The 21804-nt window shown below is 49.4% G+C and overlaps 1 protein-coding gene across 6 annotated transcripts in view; it reads right to left on the bottom strand.

Moving 5' to 3' along the window:
- Positions 1–21804, bottom strand: part of ERI3 (ERI1 exoribonuclease family member 3) — a 130962-nt gene that overhangs the window by 64998 nt on the left and 44160 nt on the right. The window lies entirely within an intron of this gene.

The raw sequence follows: 21804 nt of genomic DNA, 5'->3' as shown, positions 1-21804 counted from the left end.
TGTAATCCTAGCACTCTGGGAGGCTGAGGCGGGTGGATCCTTCGAGCTCAGGAGTTCGAGACCAGCCTGAGCAAGAGCGAGATCCCGTCTCTAATAAAAATAGGAAGAAATTAGCCAAACAACTAAATATATATAGAAAAATATTAGCCGGGCATGGTGGCGCATGCCTGTAGTCCCAGCTACTCAGGATGCTGAGGCAGTAGGATCACTTGAGCCCGGGAGTTTGAGGTTGCTGTGAGCTAGGCTGATGCCACAGCACTCTAGCCCAGGCAACAGAGTGAGACTCTGTCTCAAAAAAAAAAAAAAAAGTAAGACTTAACTCCTGTCCAGAAAGGGCTCAGTTTGTTCAGAAGAATGGACAGTGAAAGAAAGAAACAAATCCACCCTCACATTGCAGCATGGGTAGCATATGGAAGGATGGAGGAAGATGATACCAGAAATATCAGCCAGGAAAGATCACAGTTTTCTACCTAAGAGAAAAACTTGGCCACAGGCAATGGAGAGCCTCTGAAGAGTTGTGATTTACCAAGATTATTCTGGGGGCAGCAAAAACAACAGACTAAAAAGTAGTAGCCAGGCAAGGAGAGATAGTAGTGGTAGAGACAGCGATCAAGGAACAGACATCAGAGATGTAACGGAAGCCCTGGGTGACCAAATGGGATGTGGGGCCCAACGAGAGAACACAGTGGAGCCCAGTTCAAAGGTGCATGGCATGGTTAGCTTCATGCCACTTGCTAAGATAGATACAAAGAAGGCGGCAGTAGCATAGAGAGCATATTCGACACCCAGAACAAGCCAGCATTTAAGTCAATTTTATTATTGTTTTAAAATTCTCTACATGTAGTGTACGCCCTTTCTGCCCAAACTGAGGGGCAGGGGCGGTGACTGCTCCCACTGTCTCACCCTCAGCACACCACTGGAAGGAAGGAGGAGTCTGGGATACAGTTTTAGATATGCCTGACACATGGTAAGCACTCAATGCCTGCTGAGTTTGAGGTGCCTAGGAGACATCTGACAATGGAATGACGTCTATGAGGCAGTCGATATCCAGTTTTGAAGAGAGGTCTGGACTAAGGATATAGACTGCTGAATCATTTGTCTAATTTAAGTAAAACTAAAGCCGTGAGAGTAGGTAAGATCACTTGGGAAGAGTGTAGAGATGAGCGGAGGGCCCCGGCTAGTGCCTTGTAAGTTTTATTGAGCTGAAATGAAACCAGGCTGCCTCTACCAGACCATCATCATACACAAGGAACTCACTGCTTCACGCAGTAGCCAGCTCTAACTTTAGACTCAATTCTTAGAATATTCTTTCTTAAATACTACACTAAATGAGGCTGCATATCAGCTCAGCAAAAAAAATAAAAAATAAAAAATACTAAACTAAAATCTGTCTCCCTGTAACTTCTTCCCATGAGTTCAAGATATGTCTTTAGAAACTACAGAGAATGAGACTTCCATCTCTTCCTTGCAGAATACTTCCAAGATCTGAGAGTCCAGAAAGCTTTTCCCAGAGCTCCCTACTCCAGGCCACATACCCTCAGCAACTTCAAGAGTTCTTCAGGCCAAGACGATGAAGGGGAATCCAGATAGATGCACCCACATGGGACGAAGGACCAAGAATATGAGGAAATTACACTAAGTTTTTCAGAATGAAAAGTAACCTTAAGAGCTAGAATGTGGTTGCCTAAGAAGCAGAACTGTGACCTGACAATGATTTTATTTCCTTCAATCTTTCTTTATTCCTTATCCTTGGAATTTGGAAAATGCCTGCTGTGTAATTTTAGAAAACTAACATTCAGGTCTGTAAGTGAAGGGAGCCACCAGAAGCAGCATGATCTGCAAAGGAACAGGTCACGGGGACTGGCCAGCAAAAGGCAGGGAGCCCCTATCTTCTACTCCTTTAGCCAACCCCAGCACCCCCTGATTTTTTAGTTGACACAGGCCAGGAGTCCTGTTGGCTCAGCTCTGGGAGGGGCTCCCTTTTCAGCAGAACTTCAACGATAGACAACAGCTGTAGACATTTCTACCCAGTTAGGAAGGGTCTAGGTCAGTAGGATCCTGCTTCCTCCTCTTAGAGACCTAAACCAGAGGGGCCACCTTGAGGACAGACCAAACAGATTGTCAGGCTGGATACTCAGACTTAGATATGACTCAGCAGCAATCCTGAGCACCCTTCTGTACCCCATGTCTCACTGGGGGCACATGGGGACTACAATTCTCATTCAGGGGCTCTAGTCACTTGCAGGTACCCACGCAGTTTGCAGACTCACTTACGGGCATTCAGGTTGTTGAGTAGTCCTCCAGGTGGTCCTAGCCCTGTGACTCCAAGATATAAGCAGTACAGACGTAGCAGGGCCCAGCCCCATCTTTGCCACAGGCACAGAGCCAGATGCCAAAACTTGAACTCCCAGGTGCCTCGTTGGAAGGTAGCTACACATCTCTATCACACACCCCTACCCCAGCTTAGAGAACACCGAGATGACGTCTGTGAGGACGGTGGGTTACAGTGGTTGTCACCCCTTACACAAAAGAGGAAACCGAGGCTCAGAGAAGAAGGATTTGCTCAATCATACAACAAGCCAAAGGTAGAACTAGAAATGGGATCTAAGGCTTGACTGCACAGGCATCAGTTGGGTAAGATGCACTTGGAGCTCTTTACATTCCCGGGGAGGAAAGCCTGGGGCCTTAGAGAGGCAGGTAGCATGATAGTTACTGCTCAAGGTAATACCTGGGTTCAAGGTCTTTAGAAGCCAAAGACTAGGATCAGCAAGGACCAGGGAGTACATGGTTCCAACAATTTGGAAAGAAAAAGGCAAAAGACCCCCTGACAGAAAGGATCTGAATGCTGTAAGTTCTTACCAGATACTGATCCCAAGAAAAGAGCCACTGGCAGTGGGCCCTGGACTAGCCTGTGGGCACGAATGTGCAAGCAGGTTTATGGTGCCCAGGTCTCCGTGCAGCTGGATTCACTGGGCACAAAGCTCCCCAACTGCCCAAACATCATCTGGTCATGCTTATTACTGTTGCCCAATGAAATTTTATGCACCGAGTCCACAGGTGTGATTTCCCCTTCTTTATGAGGGTCGGAATGACATCACTGATGGCCAATAGAAAAAAGCCAATTATGTCCAGGCCATAAAAAGGAATGAGATTTTTTTCAACCAAATCAAAACTTCCTTCAGTTTCATGAATGCAAGGGGCCCCTTTAAGGAAGGGCCCCCCAGTCATGCCTGTGGGCTCTAAACTGAGGCACATGATTGCATTTCAAATAGAGCCAGAAAGGGGCTCCACCCTTGGCATTTGCCTGTGGCCCTGCTCTTATCACACTGGCCCCTCAGGGTCCTCAGAACAGAATATCAAACCCTATTCTCAGACTCTGACTTGCTCCTCACTACTCCATCCAGGAGAAAGTTAGAAAAGATGGGGTACTCAAGTCCCCTATTACTCCTTTTGGATAACAAAAAAGAAAGCACAGAGCCCTCCCCTTGCTTAGAAAGAAGGGAACAATATAGGTGGAACAGGATTGTAAGAGACTGCCCCCCAAGCACACAGCGCAAAGCAAAAGGAGCCCAGTCTTCCCACCCCACCCCTCATTCAGCCCTACCACCTGCAGACGAGCCACTCTGGCGGGGCCCAGACAGCCCTGATGGCAAACAGGTGTGGCTAGCTTGGCGCCAGCCAAGACAGGGGAGTAGCTCATTAGGGAAACACCCCCCTCGCTAATGGGTATGGCCAAGGTGGAGCCATTGTGAGCGGGAGCTCAGCTTTGAAGATTAGGTGAAACAGAGCTGGGGGAGAGCTGTTAGGCTTGAGGCAAGGAGACTAGCACATCCATGGAGGTATGACCCACAGACTGGCAGATGGACACCAACAGTCAGGATCAGCAAGAGAGCAGGCACCAGCAATAGAAAAGGTCATGAACACTATTCCTTACGTGCTTTTATCTCTTCAAGTCTTAGGGATAGACCCAACTCAGGGAGATGCATGTCACTCTCACTTTCAGCAGATTCGAGCCCTTAAAGAGGAGGGGGACCAGCAGACTCTAGAGCCACCTGTGACCCTTTCTTCTTCTCAGGAAAGGCTGTGGGACCTGGATCTTGGAGTGATGTGGGCTGTCAGTCCTGTGCCCAACAGTCTAGGACAGGCGTATACTGTTCACCTGCAGGAGCAAACTATCGTGTTCCTATGACATGGGGGAGTGCTGGGGGACAAAGATGAAGAGAAGGGGAGAGGCTTTGTCTTCTTCAAAGTCATCATTGGCGGCACAGAAGGCCCAGCTACCCAGTAGGCCAGCAACAGCCAGCCAAACAGCCAGATGGAAGATCCTGCCACAGGATACCTATGAGGGATGGGCGGAGCTTGTTTCCAAGCAGAATTTCCACACTGGCTCATTCCAGTACAAACACTCTCGAAGAATGCTGTCCCTAACTGTCCTGCATCTCAGAACTGTCACAATTTTTTGTGCTTCTCTCCAAGTCCTGAGCCTCAGGAAAGGTCCCATTCTCACTGGATCCCAGTCTGGGAGTCCTATCTCGCCAGAGCTCCCACAGTCTGCATTTTGTGAGTCTGCATCCAGCACCCACAGGCTGCCCCGCCTAGGCAGCACTTCGCTGGGACACAGCTCTTTGTCTCTTCTGTTTCCGTTCCCCCACCCAGAGGAGATAAACAGACCCTGGGTGATAAACGGCCCGCCTTTCACGATCACTTTTCCTCAAGTTGAGGAGAGTAGCTGGTGATGGATGGGCTGGAATTTGGTTATCAGGAAGGGCTGTCAGCCAGAGGTGCCTATCTCCTCCCCCACTACGCAGGGCATCATTACACTGTGGCATCAAGGTAAAATATGACCAAGGGGAGGGAAGGAAGAAAGGGGGAAGGCTGAGCTTACACACAGAGCAAATTGAGCAACAATGAGAGCAGGCACGAGGCTGGGACGTTAGTTATCTGCCTGTGACACCTTTTATCTCTGCACAAATTGGTCCTTCCTCCCCCACCGCATCCTCTTATACAAACAGAGGCAGACACAATGTGTCACCACTGCAATAGCGTAGCAATTTAACCCGAATTAGTGAGGGGGTCAAGCTAGGAAATAGGGGTTTCTCATTTCAACAGGTTCCTCAGTCTCGGCTCTGAACCACCACATTGGGGGGAGGAGGGTGGAGAGAAAGCAGACTCATAATTGAATTCACTCACTTGGCCGCTGCTGATGTATAAAAAATTAATGCTCAAGCCTCCTACTTATCAAAGCTGGTTAGTATCCATCTCATCTGTGAGACGCACCATGTCAGAAGACACAGCATGGCCCATCCCAGGCAAGCCTAGCATTCACTGCTTCTAGCCAATGTAGGAATCTGGCAGAACAGGAGGAGGGAAGGTACTGCCCAGAGGCATCAGCCCCAAGACAGAACCCCCTGCTAGAAGCCCACAGGTCGGGTGCTGGGGAGGGGTGGGGAAGGGGAGAATGGGGGCTGGGGCTGTTATAGGAGCTGATGGCACTAAAGATGATTCTTGACAGTTCAAGAATACACTTGAGGCCGGGCGCAGTGGCTCACGCCTGTAATCCTAGCACTCTGGGAGGCCGAGGCGGGCGGATTGTTTGAGCTCAGGAGTTCGAGACCAGCCTGAGCAAGAGCGAGACCCCGTCTCTACTAAAAATAGAAAGAAATTAATCGGACAACTAAAAATATGTAGAAAAAATTAGCCGGGCATGGTGGTGCATGCCTGTAGTCCCAGCTACTCTGGAGGCTGAGGCAGAAGGATCGCTTGAGCCCAGGAGTGTGAGGTTGCTGTGAGCTAGGCTGACGCCACGGCACTCACTCTAGCCCGGGCAAAAAGAGTGAGACTCTGTCTCAAAAAAAAAAAAGAATACACTTGAAACTACAGAAAGAAAAGCATTCTGGCTCCACCCTCCAACAGAAGATATCCAGGGTGTTTTATGAGTAACCCCTCCCCACACCCAAGACACACCCACACACTGCTGTGCCTGAAACTGGGGATGCCAATGGCAGCACTGATGGCACTGAAAAAGCAAAAGAGCAGGGAGGAGAGGAGCCTGGCCTGCTCCCCAGGGACTTCCCCTACTAAGGGACCTGGAGCTGGAAAGGCCCCTGATGGTGAGGAGTGCAGTTCAACCCCCATCCAGCACCACGGCTCCATTACACTAAGAGACAACGTGGTCAAGCGACCATGTATCCTTGGGTAAGTGACATCACCTCCATGCTCTGCTTTGTGAGGGTTTAAGGAGCCAGTCAAGGCAAACATCCTCTATAAACAAGGTCACATGGAAGGGATTCTGGCTCTAAGGAGATCAACTGAGACCAAATCTGCACTAGCCTTTGGAGATGCTTCCAGACCACCTGCATTGAGAAGACAGTGCTTTAGTCAGGAAAAGAATACTGGAGAAGGCTTGCTGGGATGCCAAAAAGAGGAAAAGTTCTAGAACCACTCCACAGCTACAAAAATGAATTCAAAAAGCTTATGCTGAGGGGAGGAGTTATGAATGGAGGAGGCAGCTTGGGACTCATTCTCCAAATCCAAAGAATCAGCACACAAATACCAAGGAACAAAAGCCAAGACCCTAGTCTAGACACAAAATGGGAGAACTTTCCACCTCAACTGACTACCTCGTATTTATGAGTATCGCTGAGACCCAAGGCCCTTAAGGTAGAGGCTAACTGAACCTGATTCCTATATTCAGAAGATAGCCGTAACATAAACAGAATGACCGCCTCTAGGAGAGACCACTGAGAAAGGGCTGTCTCACTTCTGGTGGTGGGAGGGCAATGTGGAGGGCACCTAGAGACTCAGCTATTGTCGCTTCTGCTCAAGCGCGTGCACGTGTGCACGCACACGCTGCCACCACTGTCCCTCCATTCTTCCCTGCCTGCCCACAGCCCCAGGGGAATGCACTGCTGACTTCTCAGCTCACTTTGCCCCCACACTTGCCCCCATCCTCTGGGACAGCTGCAGGTTACGATTCCAACCACAGGCTTCAGAAAGATGATACACTTGCTGGAGCCTGCAAAGGGTCAGGCGAGAGTACTGTTTGAAATACCAGCATGACAGCTGGCTCCTTGTCTGTCTCTCCCTCCTTCACCCCCCTCCCCAAACTTGTCATGGTACAAGAAGTCTATAAGCAGCCCATCAGCTTTAAATATCAGTGTGCGTGAAGCGGGAGCATGAGCGCGAGGGAGCGGGAAGCAGACAGCGAGCGCCTCTGTCGCCACTGCCTGTCAGGGAACACTAATGAATTTCACCACCAGCAGCCATGCTTCAGATGGGGGGCGAGGTGGGGGTGGGGGTTTTCTAGGGAGAACTCTCACAGTATTAAAACACCTTCTTCCAAAGCCCAAAGCTCTGTTAATAAATGCCATTGCAGAGCTGAGAACTGCGGCCCACCACCAGCACTTTGAGGGAAGGGAAGGGGTGGGGCAAGCCCTGCTGTCCTCTCAGACAGGGAGGGGAGTGCAAGTGTGAGGCTGGAGGGAGCCAGCGGAGCCCTGTGATTAGGATAGGTGACCTCTGGCAAGTCTCCCACCTCACCTTACCACCATCACCCATACTTACAAAGTATGGCGCACTTTGTCAAGAGGACTAAGACACGAAGGAAGGGCCTCAGGCAGGGAGGGATGCCCAGCTGTGGCATCCTGGCCAAACTCACCAACCACCCCACTTCACATCAACTTTGGCTAACTCACTTCACAGTGAGGCCCCATTGCAAGGGGTTAGCCATCCTTCCAAAACTGGGGTGGGGGGTGAGGAAGACTCTAGCGCTAGACCTAATAGGAAGCTACTTCCTCCACATACGTCAGCAGCTGGAGCTGTTCATAATCTTACAGATGAAGAAATGGAGGTTGAAAGTGGTAAAGTGACTTTCCCAAGATCTTACAATTAGAAAGTAGTGGAGCCAAGACTCAAACCCGGACTCTTTTAATTCTAAAGGCCCTGCTCTTTCCACAATACCATGCAGCTTCTATGAGGAAGGGCTGATCACCTCACTGTCTCCTGGGTGTCCTCTACTGCCAGGCCCTGCCCTTCCCCTCCATTCCCCCCCACTGGTACACATGCACCTCTGGCCTGGCATGGGCCACAGCTGCCATGTAGCACTGGGCTGGGCTCCAGGCCAGGGTGAACCCAGCCGGGTAGAGAAAGCCCTGGGAGTGAGCCAGGCCATCACCTGGGAGTCTCCACAGCTCAGAGGACATGGCTGCAGGCATAAGCCTTCCCTTGGGTGCCCTTTGCACAGCTCTGATCAGCAGTGTCTGATCTGGCAGCGACCTGCTGTGCAGGGGGCAAATGACATTTAATTTCCTCTTGGTTTCCCTATAGTACAGACGAAAGGCCATCACCTGCGTCTGGGTCTGGCAGCACAGCTGGACGTGTTCCCAGACATGCTGCTCTGGAGAGTTCCCAACAGAAACCAGAACACAGGCGGGTGCAGAGGGATGCCCCGCAGGCCAGGCTGCCGGTCTTCCCAAGGAAAACCAACCTCGAATCCCTAGTGCCAAACAGTTGCTCAAAGCCTCCAAAAGGCACTCTGTGTGTGTGTGTGTGTGTATATATATATACACACACACACACACACACATCCACAGCCCTTCCCTGCTCCATGGCTTTAGCCCACCTACCAACTATCTTTAATCTCATTTCTCCCCCAGAGTCCACATGAAGCATGCAAGTGCCACAAACACCCTGTGGAACATAGTAACAGGCACCTCTCCAGTGCCACCAATAGTCCTTGAAATCCTATAACTTGTATCTCCCCAGCCCCTCTCTAGGGACACAGTAAGGCAAGCGCCTCTCCAGCATCCTTCCCATGGCAACTCTTCCAGGGAAGGGCACAGTGCCCCACCTGTTGTGACTGTGGGAAGTGCTAGAGCTGCCACGAGGACCTGGTCAGAGCTTTCTTTCCCACATGGACTGGTAGAAGCCCCCAGAGGGAGTAGGGTATGGGGAGGAGGCTGAGCCGGTGATAGAAGTTTCTAGGACCTGTGGCCAGTGCCTCAGCTGATAAGCTATTCTCTTTTTGGCCAGGGAAACCAGGAGCTTCTTAGTAAGCTGAGCTGTCTCCAAGATACTTCATTCATCCTATTACCGTCTTCACCTGGCCTGTGGCTATCTTGACCCTCCGCCTGGGCTGCCTTTGTGTGGCCTACAATGCCCTCTGGAGGCTCTGCAGAGAGGCATCCTCCTAGTGTTCAGGATCTGGGATGCAGTCTGACCTCTGCTCCAATATAGGTGCTGGTCTCATCTGCCCTGATTCCAGCTCCCCTGACTCCCTCAGGATGTGTAAGCACTTGGCCTACACAGAGTCAAACTTGTGGGTAGGCATGAGAATAGGCTAGTGGTTTTTAAACTCTGCTCCATGGAACTCAAGGGTTCTAAGGAGGGACATCAGGCTGCTTCATGGACTCAGGGAGGAAGAGGAAGAATGGGCCAGACCTTTTCCTAGCTTCAAATGGAACAGCTCAACTTAATATCGGGCTTTAATTATTTTGTTTAAAAAAAAGTTTACTGCTAAAAAAAATACTATCCATTTTGTCTCTCAACAGTGTTCCTCTGGGTTCCCATAGCATTTGTTTTGTGCCTTCTTTATAGCGTTTTCATATTCTTTCTGACCCTGTAATTAGTTATGCATGTGCTGGTCTCTCTGTCCCAATCACCTGGCAATCCCTACCGTCCCCAGCGCAGCACTTACTGAGCTCAGAGCAGCTCTCAACAAGGGTGACTTAGGGTTACTGCTGGATTGCCAGCACCTCCGTGATGAGCACCTTCAATGGCAGTTTCCAACAGTAATCCTTGGGAGAAAAGAGCTGCAGTGGAAAGTAACTGACATTTACAGGAAGGTCCTAGTGAAGATGTGTGGCACATGCCACTCTTAAATCAATGAATGGGGCACACCATGATCAATAATCTAAATCAGCCTCCAGGAGACCAAACAGAGTTTTGCACTTGGCCAATCTCTGGGCAAAATGCAGCATATTCCAAAAGGAAATATCACTCATTTGAAGCTTCCAAACCATGAATGTGGGACCATGAAAACAGGATAATGCTCCTCAGCTGACTATTCGAGGGCCCATCCCCTGCCTTCCTATAGCCTTTAGAGGAGTCACCAGTCCCATAACTCTGGTTATAGGACTGGGAATGGGTAAAGCCCCTTGGCCCCATCAACCAAGCCCACTGCCTGGACCTCCTTCTCCAGCCAGCTTTGGGAGGGGATAGGGACAAGGCAGGGGATTGTGCTCCTCCCAGCTAAAGCCACTTGTTAATAGGACCTAGGTTCCCTCATCCCTAGGGAAAGGAAGGTAGCAATGAGCTCTTTCCTCACCATCCTCCCCCTCCATGCCTCCCAGCAGGGCCAGGGAGGACAGCCATTAGTGTGTGCCTCAGCAGACAATGGGGAGGAGAAGTCTCCAGAGCAAAGGACAACTGCAGCAATTAGAATGCAGGGAGGTTCAGAAGCTATTTAACTGGGTGACCCCTGAGGTCGCTGCATCTGACTCCCATCCCTGGATAAATATTGTATGAGAGGGGAGGGGGCGAGCGCTGCTCCTCCTTCCACTCCTTTCCCACCCTACACAGCTGCCTCCAGCCACACACACCAAGAACATTATTTACAGCCTGACAGTCAGAGCAATCACTCTGCTAACCAAGAGGGAATGGACAAAGTCGACTTACCAAAAATTGACTATGGCAAGTGAAGAAGAAACCAGGGCTGGCAGGGGAAGGGAGCTGAGCCAGCACAGACGCAAGGCTCTCCCCACACTCTGGGTCCAGCTAAAGCAAATATTGTCATCCCTAAACCCCAAACTACTGGCAGAGAGGAAATCAGAGGAATAGAGCATCCTCTCACCTTTTGGGGGCCCCATAATGGAAAAACTCCTGGCTCTCATCACCAGCCAGGTGCTCCTTAGCAAAGATGGGAGTCCTAACTACCTGCCCAGAGGAAGTCCGACTAGCCATATGCCACTTGTCCAGCTGGCCCCTTAGCTGACCTAGTGGGAAAAGGCCAAGAACAAGAAAGTCAGACATCGCAGAAAGGGGTCAGGGTGGGGGAAGAAGAGGAGAGTGTCTGAGTGCAGGCTGTGCCTCAGCCTCCACATGCGCCGCTCCTCCAGTCCTGCTCTAATGCACCCTGACATGCCTCTGAAGACAGAGAGCTGTTTGCAGTCAGCACCGTGATTTGTTAGTAATTATTTCCATGGTGTCACATTGCTGTCACTCTGTTAACAAAGAGACAGGCTGCCTCGGGCTGCCTGCAAGAAAGAATCGCAGAGAAAAAGGCCTGTCAGGCTCCCGGGATTCTCTGGGCTGGCTAGCTTTCTTCCCCAAACCAACATCCTCACAGGCTTTGGAAGAAACAGTTTTACAGAACTATCAAGTCTGAGTTGTGTCACCCTTTAGCCAGGGACACTAAGAATTTATCCCACCCACTCACAGTTGCCCTTCCCGAAGCCCTACAAAGCTGAGCCCCGAGAGTCCACAAATCACTCTGGCATGGGCCACTATGCCAGCCGAAGCCTGAGTTCCCTGGCCTTCAACTCCCAAGACCCCTGCTCCCTGACTCTTCTTCCTCACTGCGATGTTTGTGGCCTCTCATGTGCTCTTAGGAACCTGACAAAAGAAACCTAATATTCAGACCAAACTGAAGCAGCTGCCCTATTGGCACAGATGGTAGCGGGCGAATATGATGGCAGGGAATCCTCCCTTCTTGAATCCGCCAACCACAGTTGAGGAGTGAAGCAGGTCAGGTGCCAACACCCCTCCAGCCTCCACATGCCTGTGCCCACGGAGCTGACCTCTCTTTCCCAGTGCCTGGATCTGCACAGCGTCTGCACTAAGAGAACTGGTGGTTTGCTTTAGCACAAAGTAATGTCTCCATTACGCTGGCTGGGAATTAGAGGACAGATTGGCAAGCACTGACAAAACAGAGGTCACTCACCTTACAGGCATGGAAAGTTGGAGATTAATTCTCCCCTCTCACAGAGGGAATCAGGCTCCATGATAGTGGAAGAGAAGCACCAATACCGAGAAACCCTTTCACCGCCAAGCAGCAGCAGCAGGCAGCTAACACCACCTCTACCAGCATCAGCAGAAAAGGAGGATGAGAGCCCATAGCCCTAGAAAGGCCCTGACAAGGTGGTAAGGGCCACTGTCACCTAGCTTCTACAGAATCCCAAAGGATAGAAGAGGCTGGACAAGATGAAGATTCTCCAGGAGACATTTACGAGTATTACTGAGACCCAGGACCCACAAGGTAGAGGCTAACTGAACCTGATTTCTATATTCAGAGAGCTTCCAGGCCCCCAGAAGATGGCAGAGGACAGCGCCAGCTGTATGCACTGGAATGCAAACTCCATGAAGGCAGGATGTTTGGCAAGTTTTCTCTCTTTGTTCACTGCTATATTCTCACTACTGAGAAGAGTGCAGGCACATAGTGGGTAGTCAACACACATCTGCCGAAAGAATGAATAAATGAGCTAGTGGCTCAAAGGCCACTTCCACAGGCCTGAAGCCAGCCTCTACCTATCACAGGACCTCAGAGAAGAGGGAGGACAGCATCATTTCCAGAATGGACAGGGAAGACCACATGGCCTAAGGACTGGAATTAGGTTGTAAAAGATGAGTGGGATTGGGACAAGCTGATGGATCTGGGGGGATTCTCATATCAGATTGAACATTCACATACTCATTCAACAAACATAACACCTAAAGAAGGTGGATGTTCCAACAAAAGGAGAATAGATAAATAAAATGCAGTATTATTCAATGGAATACTATATGGCAATAAAAAGGCTAAACTACTGATACATACAATATAGATTCATCTTCCATACATTATGTTATGCCAAAGAAGCCAAACACAAAAATACATTTTATATAATTGCATTTATATGAAAGTCAAGAATAGGCAAAACTAGCCAAAAGTAATAGAAGTCAGGATAATGGTTACTTGGCAAAGGGAGGGCATTACTGACTAGGAAGGCGCACAGAGGAACTTGTGGGGATGATGAAAAGGTTCTTGATCTTTTTTTTTTTTTTTTGAGACAGAGTCTCACTGTGTTACCCGGGCTAGAGTGCCGTGGCGTCATCCTAGCTCACAGCAACCTCAAACTCCTGGGCTCAAGCGATCCGCCTGCCTCAGCTCACAGCAACCTCAAACTCCTGGGCTCAAGCGATCCGCCTGCCTCAACTCCACATATCATAGCTGGGACTACAGGCATGTGCCACCATGCCCGGCTAATTTTTTCTATATATTTTTAGTTGTCCAATTAATTTCTTTCTAATTTTAGTAGAGACGGGGTCTCGCTCTTGCTCAGGCTGGTTTCGAACTCCTGAGCTCAAACAATCCGCCCGCCTCGGCCTCCCAGAGAGCTAGGATTACAGGCGTGAGCCAAGGGTTCTTGATCTTGATCTACATGGTGGTTACATAGGGTATACATGCATAAAAATATATTGAGTATACACTTCACATTTGTATGTTTTATGTACCTATTTCATACCTTGGTTTTTTAAAAGACCAAAAAAAAAGTTGATGCTCAAGGGTCATACAAAGAGTTTTTAAAAAAAACACTGATGTAAAAAAAATATCTCACACAAATGAAAATATTTCCCAGGAGCACCAGTGGTTCCTTCGTGGAGCTTAGGAGACAAGGCCTTCCAGCCTTCATTCTCTATCTGACAGAGGGCAGAAGGGCCCAAGCAAATGGCCAAGGCATAGGAAGATAAAAAAGGTTCAAAATACAAAAGAGTACAGCCCAAGCCCTAGCCTAGGTGGTCACGGTCCAGTGGGAGGTTGCATGGAGCCTCTCTTCCATGCCAAGTGAGCTCTAGGGAAGCAGAGATGGGTCATACAGTCCAGTCACATGTCAGCTGGCTCTGAGGCCCTCTGAAGCAGCCTGTCTGTCAGATTTTGCCTCAGAGCACAGAACCAGACTTCCAGAGGCTGCCCCGAAGAGCCACAGACATAGGATGCAATTTGTCTTCCTGCCAAGCCAGGCAGAGACTGGCTGAGCCAGCCCAATTCTGGGCTAAGGCTAAGGTCTCATGGCATACAGCCCCTCCCGCCAGCAAGGAGGAGGTGGTAAGACCCCCACAGATGGTCAAGGGGAACTCCACATATCAGAACCTGGGCCAGAACCTAGGCAGCAATACTTGCTTCTGGACCAATTAGGCCATAAAAACTATTCAGTCACCAACACTGTAGCAGGCCAAAGCATGAGCTTCCCACCACCTTAAATATCTCAAAGCCCGATCACTCACTAAGCAAATATCTTTATCTTTTATCAGTGTTTTTAACTGAGACAAATTTCCATTCCAGGGGTTCCTATAATCACTAAAATGTGACCCATTGACACCTTCCAAGGGAGTGAAGAGATGAGGCTACCACTGGAGTCCCACCCTTCAGCCTAGAAGTGTCCAAAAAGTGGAATACCAAAGGCTCTGTCTGCCAGGGAAGGGCCATGCTTGCTGACTAGACAACAGAGCTTCTCCCCCAACACCTCTCCAGGCACAAAGTCCTTCCAGAGCAGAGCAACTATCCCAAACTCGGGCTCTGAGGGAAGCACACAGAGTGAGGTGTCTATTGACTTGCAGCTCAAGGACCACATGGACAAGTATAAAGGGAGCCAAGGCTAGGAACCAGGAGCTGCTCTGGCTCCACAGAAACCTGTTCCTTTCCCAGACCCAGCACATAGAAAGTGGATAATCCCCAGCCAAGCCCACAATCAGGAGCCCCTTTAGTGCCAGCTCTAGGCCCTGGGACATGTGCAGGAGGGGGCTTTCATATGTTTGTGAGTAGGCTAGCCCCAGGGGCATCTGCGCTCTCAGGCAGAAGGGAGGCACCCCTTGCTCTTCCAAGCCCAAGAACTCTCAGCCCAAGGAGCTGTCAGGCTAACGAGGCTACCCCACCAACACTCCATCTGAGCGTGGCAGGCTGCACCGCACGACTGGCTTCAGGTGGCTCTTCTTTAATTAATGGCATCCCAGGCTCTGCAGGGAGCTTCACCCCACAATGAATGGTCCTCTCTCATTAGAGGCAAGCCTGCCATGATGTATTCAGGGTGAGGGCCAGGATTCATTTCCCTGTCTGTGGGCTGGGGATGGGAGGGAGGAGAGAGGCAGGAGAGAGATTTATATCGAGTGACTTGGATTAGCTGCAGCTGAAACATGACCCCATCAACTCAAGCTGCCTTCTTGGGGCTAACCTGATGCACCTCTGCTGATGAGAGGGCTCTAGGGAAACTGAAGAGAGGGCAGAAGGTCTGGTTACCGTTGTCTCTGGGCTTAGGCTACAACTCCAAGGCCCAGAATTCCTATACAACCTCTAGAACTTCCTCACCTGCCCCCACACACTTTGTATGCACTGGGCTGACTCTGAGCTGATCTTGCCTGTCATGAGCTTTTTCATGGCCAGGAAGTGGACCCATTGTCCTCACATCTACAGAACCGAAGTCCTGGCCATGGCCTTCAGCTGGCTCTTCTGCTTTCTGTAGCAAGCAGTACCTTCATTTCTTACCTCAGAGAAAGAGTCCACAGCATGGTTTGTCCCTATAACTGCTGTCTGGATAGGACCCAAATATGTTCTACCACAGGGCATCTCAGACCTCAGGCCACCCTACACCAGGGACAAGGCACCAGGCATCAGTCTGACCCAAAAACATGCCATCACCTCACAATGGTGATCCATTAGGCTGAATCCCACCTCCAGTGTGGGGACATTGTGGGCAACACTATTCTCCTTCCCTCCACCTCCCTCTGGCTGAGCAGGGAGAATTGGGGTCTTTGGAGCAAAAAGGAATACTTGGGCCTTTGGTTGTCCAAGTTTCCAACGTACGTCTCACAGACTTAGAAAGAAGGCTGCTCTGTACTCTGTCTGCTAGCCATTTAGGTGGTTACAGGCCTAGAAGTTAGGTGGATTCAGGCTGGCAGCAAACAGCACACAGCCTTACAAATTCCCCATGCAAATCCCAATAAACTTGATCTTCAATTTTGTTTGTGCTCGGAGAAAAAACATACTTCAGAACCTGCCCTCTTTGCACTCTCAGACTCCTTAGAATGCCCAATTCACTAAGAGCACTGAAGGTGGGCCTGCCTCTGTCAGCCAATCAGAAGGCTGCTTTGCAGGCCTGCTGTGTCCCTAGGAGGGCCGGGGCAGATGTCTATCATCTGCACATGCACTCACTCCATCATCCACGCTTCTCCCTGGCCCTTGAACAGGAGCATTCATATACCCTTCCCTCTCTACTCAGAAAGAGATGTAGCTCAGTTCCGCTTTGCTAAGCCCTATTTGGCAATGTGTCTAAACACATGCAAACTTAATTAGTTCAGGAGGGGAGCCCAAGCGCTTGCAGTGACAGATAAAAGTAATGGGAAATGAGACAAGTCAGGACCGGCAGGGAGTTCTTACTCAAGCCCCATCCCCCAGCAGGCTGCTAATCAAAGGTGAAGCAGCTTGGTGCCGTGACCAACTGGCACACTCATGGGCAAGGGGCAAGGCTCTTGTGAGCTTAGTGACCCAATGAGAGGCCTCACGTGCTTCCAAACATAAATATAGCATAGAAGTGTCCAAAGTGATGCTGGCTGTGGTTTCCTTAAAAGAGATCTGAGGATTCACTCATGTGTAACCCCGTAAGGAGGCTTTCAGTCAGCCTCAAATCATCCCTCACTACATCTCCTGGCCAACCAGGCCCTCATATTAAAATGAACATAACAGACCAGACCTCCACCAACACCAGGGTGGGAACCAACAGCCTAGGGTGTCAGAGAACATTCCAAGGCTCTGCCACTTGGTGCCAACAAAGGGGAAGAGGAAGGGCATTCCCACCATATCACCAAGCCATGGACCATAAAGGAGGATAGAAGATGTCAGATGGGACAGTGGTTAAACACACAAGCTCTAGAGTCAGAATGTCCAGGTTCCAATCTCTGCCCTGCCACAAACAGGTTGTATGCCCTTGACAAATTACTTACCTTTCTGGGTCCCAGTTTCCTCATTTGTTAAAAAAAGGTTATAAAAAGAATCTATTTCATAGGATTGTGGTAAGGACTAAATGACATGTGTAAATAGCACAACAGGGCTCTTGGTATGTAATAAGTGCTCAATAAACATAGGTTATCTTTATTCTCTGACGTTAACTTTTCCAGATGAGTCCCAACCCTCAATTCTGGAGGCACATATCTCTCAGAAATAGCGTTTCACACTGCTCCTGGGACCAAGCTCCTCCGCCCTGGCCTAGGCCTGTGGGCTATGTCACCCAGTACCCACTATGGAGGGCCCAACGCACGGTACCAACAGTGAGAAAATCCAGGGGCTTCCTGACATTAGCAGGACAGTCCTCTAACTCCTCACACGCAGGCTGATGCAGCAAGGCCCGAGATTTCCTCTTCTGTTCCATTTGTTCCGTACACTGGCAACTAATGCTCCCCGAATCTACCCACTACACATCCTCTGTCATTCTTCTTGAGCAGAGATTCCCTAAAACCACTCCATTATTTAGTTTTCACTTATTCAATAATTATTTATTGAACTACTACCACATGTCAAGCCTCGTCCTCAGGTTATCATAGCACTCACAATCTAGTGAGAGCGACAGACAAGCAGAGGTAGCTACGGTACAATTTTATGTATGAATAAGCATATGTGCTCTGGAAACACAAAACAAGGCACAGAGAAAGAGGTTAAGAGAGATCATTCGGAACTGGCCAGCTGGAGCATGTGGCTGCAGGAGATGCACATTGAGAGGTGAGGCTAGAGAAGTAAGCAAGAGCCTTGACAGTCTCAATAAACAGCGTGGACTTTACCTTGAGGGCAAGGCCAAGCCTTGAAGGGCATCAGGCAGGAGTGTGATATAATCTGCTGCAATTAGGAGAATGGAATAGAAGCAGCAAGACTTGAGTCAAAGAGACTAGTTAGAAGGCTTTTGCAGTAATCCAAGAAGAATATGATCCTCTTAACTAGGAAAGTGGCAGAGGAGATGGACAGAAGGGAATGAATTTGAGAAAACTCTGGGAGGCAGAATCAATAGCATTTGGCAATAAATTGGTTGTGGCTAGAGAAAGTATGATTCTCAGGTTTCTGAAAAACTGAATAGATGGTACCAGTCATCATTTGAGGGAAAGCTGGAGGACAGAGGGTGGGGAGAAGGATGATCCCTGAGCTGTGGGCATCTAGTGGAGATGCAGGCTTGGCATTCAGGTGGCAGATGGAGCAGATTTCTTTTCTATAGGTGAAGAAAAAGATGAGAAGACATCAGCTTACAGAGGGCAGTTGACACTATGGCACAAGATGAGATCATTCTGATAAGCATGAGTATGTAAAATAAAAAGAAAAGACAACCAGAATAGAGATCAAAGAAACACCAACAATTAAGAAAAAGTAAAGAAGTATCTGCCAAAGCGACTGAGGAGAAGCCAGAGAAACAGAAGACACAACTAAATTAAACATAAATACTATTTCAAGGATGAAGTAGTCATCTCTGTTGAATGATACCAAGAGAGGCCAGCCCGACTGGCAGCACACAAGTCACCGCCCCGCCCCCAGGATAGTCATGTGCTTCAGTGCTCACCAGGTGTGTGGGTACATCAATGTGCCTTCCACTCCAGGTAACAGCAGCCTTGCTCTTCAATGGTCCTCACCACTTAACTGCAGCCCCCAGGGACCCCCAGTAGCTCCTGCTGAGGACATGCTCCCCAGCTCCAACAGGGATAGTGTAATCTGGACAAGTATCTTTCAATCTCCAAACTTTCTAAAACCTGAAGTGCTCCAGATCCACACGTGCGCAGCACAGGAAGAGGGGTATAGTACGCACATTCCACCAGGAAGGCAAGGAAAAAACCGAAGTCAAATGCCAGCCCGGCATTCACACGTTCAACCTCCAGTGGAAGAAAACTTCCCATTCCAAAGCTGAGGCTGAGCCTAGATGGGGACCCTCTCGACAGACTCTGAGCAGCCCCTGCTCAGAGGCTCCTCCTCCGCCAGAGTGCAGCATCCGATCACCCTGAAGCTCTCCAGAGGGGCCTCTTTCCAGACTGCAGGAGGCCAGGGCTTCCCTCAGGCCAGCTCTTTCTCTCCAGTTTTTCCCTCTTCCTAACTTGCGCCTCTTCTCAGACCCACAATCCACCAGGAAAGCCTTTGGTTTAGCTTCTCTGCCACACTGTGCTACTCAGCTGGTGAACCTGGATCTTCAAAACAGAGGCTAAAATCTAAGTTGCTCAAGTGGGTGCCTGTTGCAGAGGTCATTCCTCACTGTACACCAGCCCTACCCTCCCACCCGGCCAAAGATGAACCCCTGGAAAGAGACATTCCCTAGCTGAGTTAAGCAGAGAAACAACACTAAACCTCATGGGAGCTTCAAGAAACACCAGGTAAGGCGAAGGAAAGGTAGGCCATGTAGGGAAGGCAAGCTGACCAAGGGCCAAACCCCTAACAAGTTTCGTCCCTTAAAAAACTTTACAGGGAAAATTAAATTCATACTCACTAAATAAAAGCTCACCTTAGCAGGATCTGCAACTATAGCATCAAAGCCCACGTAAACCTGGAGTATCAACTCATCCACCTTTGAAAAAGATGGACACAAAATGATTTTGTCAGGGTGGGAGCAGATTTCTTTTCTCCAGTGGGATTTCTGCTGCCACTTCAGTTCCCATTTCTCAGTGCCTCACTAATCAGGTCCTTTCCAGCAAAAGTGATGTGAAGCTGGGTTGGGGGAGGGGCGGTGGGAGGTAAGGACAGCAATGAGAAGGAGCCATGGCTTCCACAAACTAGAGCGTGAAATGAAAATATTTGCTGAATTCCTTAGACTTAGTTAAATCTGAAAACGGATGTCAAAATAAGAAGTAAGCCACATACTAACAAGTTGTGAGTGTCAATTTAACACCACCCTTGTCAGGCTCATCAGCAGCCTTTACCAGGCGCACAAAAAGGTGACGGCTCTGCCGAGAGGTTCCAGAAACACCGATAAGCTGTGCACTGTCACGCAGCACTACTTAGGTTTCCTCTCTGACTGTTTTTATTTTGTTACACGTTTAATTAAGAGCCTTCCCAGCAGTTATGCGGAGTCCTGCTTCTAAGAGGCAGCCACAGAGCTCTTCTCCTTTAAGCCCTGCCACCTACCACCTGCTTCCATCCTGCATTCTTTTCCAGACATTCACTGGCTTTCCCAATCCAAACCCAAACCAGCCACCAAAGTCTGCCCAACCTATCTCTTTTGGAAACTAGAGGTCTTAGAATTCAATTCTGTCTAGCTATGAGTTTTTACCTTTCCGAGTTGCAGGGTTTTTTCCCCTGGGACTCTGTATTGTTTTGTTTTGTTTATTTTACCTATAAAAAAGATAATACTGCCTACCAAAGAGGGTAATTAGGAGGTCTGAATGAAATAAGGTATGTGCTCATTAAAACCTGGTTTCCTTTCATATATGCCTAGATTCCACAACCCAATCCCTCTTCTTGATGACATCATTTCTTGTGAAGATGCAAAGCAGTCTCCTAAGTCACCAACATCCACCCAGAGCCCACTGTACTACAGTGTAGTGTAGGGCCCGAGGGCTGGACTAGTGCTGCAGACCAGAATAGGCCAGACCCAAAGACAACACCCTCTGAAATTCCCTCTCCATCTCCTGGGGAGACCAACTCCAAGCTTGGGAGGACCAGCCAGATAGTCTTCAACATTATGCACAAGAAAATTTTCATATACATATGTATGTCACACCATGCACAGTTACAGCAGAAGAATCTGAAATTCAGGTGTTTGGAAGATGAACACACCAAAGAGAGAAAAATGGGAAGAATGCAAGTCCTGGCAAGGCTATCCAGAGGAACTGGACCTCTGGACTGGGCTAAAGGGCCTTCCACCCGGGCCACATGAGCCCCAGAATTCTGTATCAGCCTGAATCCGATCCCACCCTGAATAGCTTCTCTTTGGCTGCAGAGCTCCATATTAAGTCCCTTCCCAGCTTCAAGGGCTCAAAGCTGTCCAGGACACCATAAACAAGAACCCCAGCCTTCCTCTTCCTCCCCTTCACCATGGACTCCTCCTCTGATTCACATTTGCTCCTATTCCCAGCGTGCATACCTTCCCTGACAAATAGGTGGCATCTGGGAGTACGGAGACTCTCTGGAACAAACCCAGAGGTGTGCAGTCAGTGTGTGTACACAACCTGAAAGGTGTACAAGATGAGGTTCATGTGTGCTTACGTGATCGGGGCTTGTGCTTCCTCCTGTCTCACCTAGAGAGCTGAGGTCCAACAGCAGGGTTGACACTCACCTGGGTGTATAACTTCACCAAAGCCCAGCGTCCAAAAGGCATAAAAAGGGCCTTGGTGAGAGATGATAACTGATGTGGTAGGCAATGTCACTCCAGAGCCACTATTCCCCACCCCTCGCCAACACTCCACCTTATGCTCAAAAGTTCAAACACACACACACACACACACACACAAACACGCACACACGCGCAAGATGCTTGCTGCTGCCCTCAGTCACAAAGAACACAGAGCTATCGATTCTATCAATTCTCAGCAAACAGTGCCCCCCCCACCTCCACCCCACTTTAGTTCCCTGGGGGCTGTGTGAAGCCAAGTATCTATGAGGACAGACAAAATACAGAAGTGTCAACCCAGCAAAGGAACCAGTTCCATCTTCCATACCTGCAGCAGGATCAGCAGACAAAGGAGAAAGAGTAATGAGGACAAAGAGAGGAGGAGGAGGCTGGTGACTTGGGACTCCCAGAAGCAGTCCTCTCTCATTCCACTACTGGGCTCTCAGTTGGTTCACCAGGGTCTTGCAAGTCAGATAAAAGGATAGCATAG

Source organism: Propithecus coquereli, unplaced genomic scaffold (assembly GCF_000956105.1).
Source record: "Propithecus coquereli isolate 6110/MARCELLA unplaced genomic scaffold, Pcoq_1.0 Scaffold299, whole genome shotgun sequence".
Lineage (NCBI taxonomy): Eukaryota > Metazoa > Chordata > Mammalia > Primates > Indriidae > Propithecus > Propithecus coquereli.
This window is presented reverse-complemented; position numbering and strand designations above follow the sequence as displayed.